Raw genomic sequence first — 8,700 nt, 5'->3', positions numbered from 1 at the left:
GCACTTAAATATACCAAAAATAGAGCTTATAAAAAATCTCTGCAGGACCATGGCGAATTGTAGGTATTTTATGAATGAACATAAATCTACTGATTTTCATAATTAAAAAATAGAAAATTTGTTAAACAGTATCGCAACGTTGACATAGTAGGCTCGCAGCAGTCGTTACCCACGTTCCAAGTTATTCACGGCCAGGCTCGGGCGGCCTTGACCTTGCACCGCCGCCTGGCGTAGCTGTATCGATTTGCACCGAGAGGTGACCCCCGACGGCCCAGTTATTCACTTGTTACTGGACCTATCCAAGCAGGCCGACCGCCCATCAGCTAAACTTCTTTTTGCATGATTAGTAATTAAATTGATGATCGGATGCTTCGACCCGAACTTTGTTTTTTTTCTTCTCGCCGGCTCATATACACTTAAGTTTTCTGTCTGCCATTCTAAGACGACTTTTCAAACCTCCTCCTGTTATGGATCGCAACAAGTTGTTGCGCCTTGCGTGCAAAGTCGTTGATAGCGGAGATTTCATTGTGGACTCCATGTTGAAACTGAATTGATTGGGGGCGTACTTTTAATTAGTTTCGGTGTTTTAACCAAAAGACTACAGCAAACGATTAATTTCAGATTAATGAAATTATCAGGATTATGCCGGTATTGAGTCTCAACTCCAGTGAAAACTTGGTAGTGATACCGTAAATATTCTTTTTTCCTTGGTTACTTTGAAAGTGTGAAAATACAGTTTTTATTACAATAGTATTTGTCTTAAGTAGCTAAAAAGAACCAAGAGTGGAAAATTTATTTTAATGTTTCTTCTAATATTCTGTACGTAATAATTTCAGTAGCCATATTTATATTAGGAAGTCAACTGAAAATTATTATATTTACTTCAAACGAACTCTACAAACATCATACTTTATTGGTTCTTTTCTAAGCTCTACTACATTTGGTGTTAGTATTAAAATGTCACATTAATTTAAAGTGGAATTTCCTTTAGTAAAAGTGATAAAGGCGAATTATTATTCACATGTGTCGGAATGGTTAACAACTCGCAAATGTAGTTTCCGGAGATGACATTCCATTATGAAACGAAGCTGCATGGGAACTCTGGCAAAAATGTGCTATAAATAGCAACAATTGTCATACTACTTTTAGATTGTTTCTTTGTTCATCGGTATTTTGAAACCAAAATATATATTGGAAATTTTAAAAAAGTGTGCAATTCATTTTCACTTGATTTCACAACTCTTATAAATCTTTTGAAACGAAATTCAAATGTTGGAATACATCTATGTAGATGGTAATGCAATTAAAACTTTTGAGTAGTTGAAAAAAACTATCGCAATTGCTGTTTATTAAAAGAAAAAATATCACAGAAGCAAAAATTAAAGAGTGAAAAACATCAAACAACAACAACCAGTGATTAGAATATCATCTAATATACAAGATATGTACCGCACATCATCGTAAAATTGATTGTTTGGATCGTATTACCATCAGGGGAACATAAAACAAGTACACTTTTGGGTAAAGGGTTTGTCTGACTTTGGTTAAACACAACGAACAATAAGTCCAATTTCATAACAATACGTTCCATAAATACCATATACTCAAATGTTTCAAAGGGTGTTTCAAAACTTGTTTACCAAGCGACAGTAGCCCTTTGAACTTAAATTTTAACAAATTGTGCAAAATGTGGTTAGCTAGAAGCAGAAGAAAAACATTTTTTGTTAAGGTTAACAATTTTACTAGAAAAAGTTGCAGATTGAATTCGAATTTTATTTTTAAAAAAATAGGGTACTCTGCATTACATCCAAACCTGTCACTTCATTAGAATCGTCTATCTGCCAAATTTCATAATTCTAACTTCTTTTCTAGTGCAAGACTGTAACTGCAGAATATGTGGTATCCATCAGAAAATTATATAAAAGACCGCGATGTTTTTTTTCTGAAAGTTGAGGCATTAGTTCATTTCACTTATTATTAGTTAATATATATTTAATTGCCATTCACTGAAAAAATCTTATTCGGTATTAAAGCAGGAAACAAAAAGCAAGAATTCACTTTTAATACAGGAAGTCTACTTTTATTTTTCGATTACAGCCTTTAAGACACAAAGATCCGTAGATTTTAGAGATAAAATAGACGTGTCTGTATATTGTTATTATTATGTATATGTATATGTATATGAATACTTAGTCCATGAAAATGTGTATCACTATAACAAACAATTTATCACATAACCACGACGATTCAACCTTTGTAAGTTTTATGGATGATGGTTACTTAATGGATACATTTTGATGTTAGCCCTATTCAAAATATATTAGTGGAAGAATCCTACGTATAGTTTTGCATTTCGTTTGACAGTCAATATAGTTTTTGCTCGTTAAAACTGAAAAATATAATTGCCTTGAGATACGTTCCGCAAATTCGCAGCTATAATCAACAATTAACGCGGCCACTGAAAAATAGTGAACATTTTCGTTTTATCGACATTGAATTGGATCAACTTTTTATGCCGATAGTCCACGCTACATTTATTTTTATTTGCACTATCTTTTCACAGCCAGAAAAAGTTTCTTTGCCAAAGAGATTTTTGTTAGAAAAAACTCACGAGTCGTCCATGTCTAACAGTTTTAGAATCAGGAAATTGTTCCTTAAGTGCGCTACGAATGTCGAGCTGAACATAACTGGCGAGCTGTGAATGTTAATGCCAAGGCCGTCATCTCTACGAGCCAATTAAATGTTATTAATAAATACATGGCCATATTATTATTGCTTTATCGACGACAAACAGTAAACGGCGTAAGTAAAAGGAGATTGATGGCGCAGTGTAAGGCCGCATGCCGAAGTAGAAAATGCGCGTCCATTTAACAATGGAGAAAGGCGACGAGAATGTCGCAACAGGACTTTGCGGAAGATATGAGGCGGACATTATATTTACTTTGCCCGCTTCTATAGACATCATTTAAATAATGTCAATAATAATGTGAATAGTAAACATCGACCAAAATTAGTATTAGTACATGTACCCAATGAACAACTTCTGAGGTGAAACGCTGGAAAGAGTCGAGGTCAAGGTAAGCACAAATATCGGCTATTCCACGGATTATCGCTCACAAGAGCTCCGAGGTTGAACGAGCAGCACCAAAATTTTATTAACAGTAATAATCTTTTACCGTCTACTCTAACAGTCTTCAGAGCCAACATATTGCGTGCCACTGATAAGGGTTACTCCTCGATTACAGTAAAGCATTGGACACTATATGTTACGTTAAATTAAAGTTTCGCTTGAATGACAACTCTGCTCAATTTTCTAAAAGATAACAATACCTACTCTACTTACATAAATGTCAAGGTAGTATTATTGATCATGTGGCGTTCTCCGTCTACCCTTCAGATTTGAGCAGACTAATGAAGTATTATCTCTCTCTTGAGATGCAACTTTACCTTTCCTTTCTAATAAATCGAATGTTCTGAGTAGCATATCCTAGAATCCCTTTATTTTTCATAATATTTATAATCTTTTAATTAACGAAAATTAGACTCAACCTATTGTTTTCAGCAGGGATTAGCTGCGTATGATACATATGCAGCAGCTACATGCAATTTTGTTATTTGTAATTTTATATTTTCGTAAAAAAGTTATTTTTCTTCCTTTTTCAATATTCTTATTGTGTCCTATCTTCTACCATCCTATAGCTATTAATATGCGTAGACATATTTTTTTTTCCCTAGAAGAAAATACAAACATCTTTTCCATGGAAAGTTTAGATAATTTGTCGATTTCTATTAAATTGACCCCTATTGTTGCAGTTGGTTAGGAGATGACTAGGAGTTTCTACATCTTCCAAATACATCTTACATGTGCTGCCGTGTACAAAGCCTAATACGTGCCCTCTTGGATGACAGTGTTCGTAGTCGCATGCACTTTTGACTCCTTGACTGACTCAGTCTCGCAAGACCTTGACCTTTCATTCGTGTTATTCGACCAGAAGACAATACATACATGGCCATCTCAGCAATCAATATCTCGGCGATCTATGCACTATACACTGCACATTAGGATACATTTAAATAATTTTATCTAAAATTGACACTTTTTCGGTCCCCGTTTTGTCTTCCAAAATATTACATGTTCATAAACAAACCTCAATTTAATCGTATCCTTAAAATAGACCATTAAAAAAATCATTACATGTGTTTGATGCTTTTGGGTCAGTTGTATATGTAGGATTTATGTATACCATTATTTATACTTCTGTATGCCAGAAAACTAAGTACTAAGTACTAAGTACTTTTGCAGGGGATCTTTAAAAGCTCTTCATGCATTAACAATAGGATTTTGCAGTTCTAAATTGGTTCTTTTGTTGATCTGATATATGTTGTTTATAATTCTCGTCTCATAATTCTGTACTTGATTAGATTTTCAATTTGCAGAAGTGAACTCAACTTAAAGGTACTTAATTCTTTGTATAGCCTAGTCGATGATGATCATATCATATTTTTGCTATTTTGTTTTTTAAACCTTGCATCCTGTAAAAATTTATTTTGCTACAAGTGCCCCATATAGGAAATAAATAAATAAAGCGAGACATAAAAAAACATTGCAGATCGTGTTTTTATATACTGTAACATACATCCCAGGGATATCCCCTGAATGGATAGCTTGCGGATTTACTGTACACGATATACCACAGATATCCTCTAATTTGATGGCCTGAGGATATCTGCTTGCGCCATAATGGGAACATTAGAATGGAAACAAGGGAAGAAAATGAAGAACCGTAAAACAAAATGAAACCTAAAAAGTTAGATTTCGAACAACGGAGAAGGAAAATTTTTGAAAGTTTTGGGAGACATTTTCTTGGCAACGTTTTTGTGCACATTTACATCGACGTCGGTGTTGGCAAGTCCTAAAAAAAACCTGAATCAAACCTTTAAAATCAATTGAACTGAGGTGGCTTTTACTTGATGAAAATCCATTTCACAAAATAAATAAGAACTAAAAGTTCAGATTTTCACGAAATTATATATACATAACAATTGTTTCGACAACACCGTGTCTTTATCATTTTTTTTCTTTGAAATCAACTTGGTTTTATTATTTTTGGACACTTTTTTAATAAAAATACCACAGAAAATACGGATTCATCTAAGTAAAAAAAAATACACAAACGGAAAAATAATATATTTCTTTATAAGATCCCAATTGACAACACTGACGGCTGCAACCAATGACGCAACTACTCGCGGTCTTGCTCTACCGAACTCGCTCGAGTCTCGTCGGCTTCTCCTCCGTCTCGTCGTCCGTCCTATTTTCAGACTTTTTTTTTGTTGCCGGTATACAGTATCTACGGGCGTCTATTTTGAGTATTTTGTGTGCTGTGCTTACTGATTTCAGTGCTTTCATTTCAGTTATTGTTTTGTGGTATTATTATTACTGAAGCACTAATAATTCATGTCAGTAAAGCTTTCTGGTAATATATAACATAAGATTTGATACATTCTAACCTGAACGAACCATTGTTGTGTAGTCTACATGCCTTGTTTTTATTATTTTGCTAGGTCTATGAGATAGCAAGATCAGGCGGCGGCTGCAGTTGTGAGTAAAACAAGCTCTCACGCCGCTAATTTCAAATGAACTTGCAATGAAATTTAATCGGTTGGGCTTGAAGAAAAAGGAGTAATTTTTAAAATTAATATTTGGTAAGTAGATGTGATGTTTTTTAAAAAGAAATGGGAAGTAAATGTAATATAAATAGAGTATAAGAAATATAATTAAATAAAATATATATTATGGCGATTGCTTAGTTGATACCTTTTTGAAGGAATGATTGCTGGACGGAGTTAAGATAAAACTGACTTTTTTGTAACCTATATACCTATATTCTTTAAACTTCTTTTCATATCGTATTGCTTTGTTTTTGAAAACAAAAATAAAATCCACTTTCTATTCATGGTTTTTTACCAGTTAAATTTAGGCATACAAAACTAAATTAATTTCTTATTTAAGTAAGCAATGTTAGAGAAAATCCCCCAGAACAAAATTATATTTTTAATTAGATAGTATAGTTGGTGTGTTTGTTTATTAAAATGGATGCAAGAATCAGCCCCCAAAAACAAAGTATGAATTTTAGGATTCACCCTGCATAAAGTACAATTTTCACATTAAAATGGTTGTTGGGTTAATTCAAGAAAACGTTTTCCCTATGTTTTAAAGCTTGTTTTCATGGTGATAGGTAGGTACCATCATGCGCGTTTTGTTTTTAATGAAATGAAATACATAAATGTATATATAGTCTCGTTCTTTTTATTTTTTTTATAAAGTCCAGATATATAAAATCTGCTTTCTCAAAACTAAAACATTTTCAGATGGGGATAAGAAGGCAAACACATAACAAACATCAAAAGAATGTGAGAATTAACTGCTTGGCTGAAAAGAGCTACTTTCACCAAAGAATGACAGAAAGCATGTCAAATAACAGTTATTCTTTTAGAGTTTAGATCCAGATATAGTATATTATTCTATATTTAAGATACTTTAGGTTAGGTTGTTCTATATTTTTGCTATATTATAAAGCATCAATTTTTTCATATCTACAATAGAAAAAAATGTGTATAAAATGTGTTTTATTAATGGTATCAATCGGCAGTCCTTCACTTTTACCATCAAAAGCAAAATTAAAGATTAAACATTTATTGGAAAAAACTTGTGCATTTCAAATATCGCCTGCTATTGCAGTGATGATTTCACCAATCATACCCAGTAGGTTAATTCCATCACACGCGAGTACCAAATACTACCGGGATATAATTTGGGTAGTTATACAACCAATTTGACTACTGGACATTATCTTTCCAGTATTTCTCATAATCTGTTGGAAATAACCTAATAAGTAAGGACCACTGGTATACCGATATTAGATCCTATATCCTCACGGTCGGATATACTAACGACGTCTCAACTAGTATAACTGGATATTATTAGTATGTCCTAACAAACATCCTAAGGATATACGTATCTAACATACTGTGGACGTTCCAATTATTAACATCGAGACGTCTTAAAGATGTCCCTTAGCTGAAACAGTATTTCCCTAGGATATACGCTATGTCTCGTCAGATATCCCGAGGACGTTTCATGGAAGTCCTTGTGCTATTTGGGGTTAATCCCTCAATATCTAACATTATTTACTTGGCCTAAAGGTGCATTATTAATATTTATCTTTACATTTTATATTTGGTTATTTTTTTGCTTAAGTGCTTAATTTTTAATCTATTAGTATACAACCAATTTCCTAAGGTCCCTGTGGTTAACACTAGAAATTTTTTCCACCACTCGATAATAAATTCCACCGTTATCTTTTGGGAGATGAATTGTTTTTTTTTTTTCAAATTTCTGGATCGCTGGTACAGCAATAAAGGACGACAAATTACATTTCTTTGATTATTGCGCGACATTCATCGGAAACCTCGCCACATATCCGCATCGCCCGGTAACCGAAAAAATTCCCACCACATCCTTGTTTACGATCGACAACGACGATTACGTAAAATTTCATCGTTATCGTTCAAGGTCCGACCTTGAATTTATCGCGATAAACGACATTTATTGTTATTGCGGGACTGATACTGGGAACGGTAAAAGGGGGGCGCAGCACAAGGGGCCGTGGGGGCCCTGCGCGGGAGAAACGATTTCGAGAAAAAAAAGGCGAAGATAAATGGATGAGGTCACCGCGCGAACAGGTGCGATCTATGCGATTGGCTGTGCGATGAAAACTTATTTGTTAACCTCTGCGTAAACTTCAACACAGCCTTCCTACCGAGAGCAAATTATTTTCAGGATCAATCTCAATTTACTAACGAAAGATAGACTTACGATGAGCAGTGGACTTGGGTTGTAGCACTTGAGTCTCTTTTGACGGCCACCAGTGACGACGCTTTGACGTCGTCTTAATAAGTGAGTTATGGCCCATATAATTATGTACTTTTGCAGCTCTAACAATTGGTAATGGACTACCTTTTTCAAGTTAGAAGCAAGTTTAATTCAAAATGTTTGACAGCCATAAACATGAATTTATGAAATTAATGTACAGTAGTACTTACAGTAGTACTTACACACTTTCAAAAGGTCTACATGAAAATTGTCAATTTTAAAATTACAATATTAAAAGCAAAAAAACAATTCTTATTCTCTAAATACCGACACTTTCAGTTAATAACACTTTCTAGCTCTACGAACTCTGTAAGCATTTACGACTCTAAGCAATTCATGTTTCGAAAGGCTCGCTTCGAATTTTTTTTTAAGTAATTACAGCAGAATTATTAAACGAAAATATAAATAATATAATAAATAATACACTTAAAAAGTTTACCAAACGTGTTTCATACCATACTTTTCCTTCAACCATTAGTTTTTATGTAGATTTTTGCAAAACAACACGAATACGTTCACTGAGATGACTGTGAGAAAAGAAACTGACGTGGTAAATTGACCATTTTCCAGTAGAATATAATATATAATGTAAGTCTGGTAAACGGCATTTGTTTACTGAATACTCGCTCCGCTACACACCGCACGTGCTAAATTAACTGGTGAGGTTTTTCTAGTCTCTTCTGTAAAATATCTAATTATAGACCGATCTAGGGTCATTTTACCACGTCAGTTGTGTGTTCCCCGAATCTGAGTCACTTCGGACA

General features: G+C 33.9%; 1 long non-coding RNA gene across 1 annotated transcript; it reads left to right on the top strand.

Moving 5' to 3' along the window:
• The first annotated feature begins 5,351 nt into the window (after window positions 1-5,351).
• On the top strand, window positions 5,352-6,586 carry LOC132703520 (uncharacterized). Its single transcript, XR_009619094.1, has 4 exons — window positions 5,352-5,477; window positions 5,566-5,706; window positions 6,138-6,239; window positions 6,373-6,586. It is a non-coding gene; the product is annotated as an uncharacterized LOC132703520 (long non-coding RNA).
• The last annotated feature ends 2,114 nt before the right edge of the window (window positions 6,587-8,700 follow it).

Source organism: Cylas formicarius, unplaced genomic scaffold (assembly GCF_029955315.1).
Source record: "Cylas formicarius isolate icCylForm1 unplaced genomic scaffold, icCylForm1.1 PGA_scaffold_6__28_contigs__length_40554024, whole genome shotgun sequence".
NCBI classification, from domain to species: domain Eukaryota; kingdom Metazoa; phylum Arthropoda; class Insecta; order Coleoptera; family Brentidae; genus Cylas; species Cylas formicarius.
Note: the sequence above shows the minus strand (reverse complement) of the source record. Positions and strands in the feature narration are given on the sequence as shown.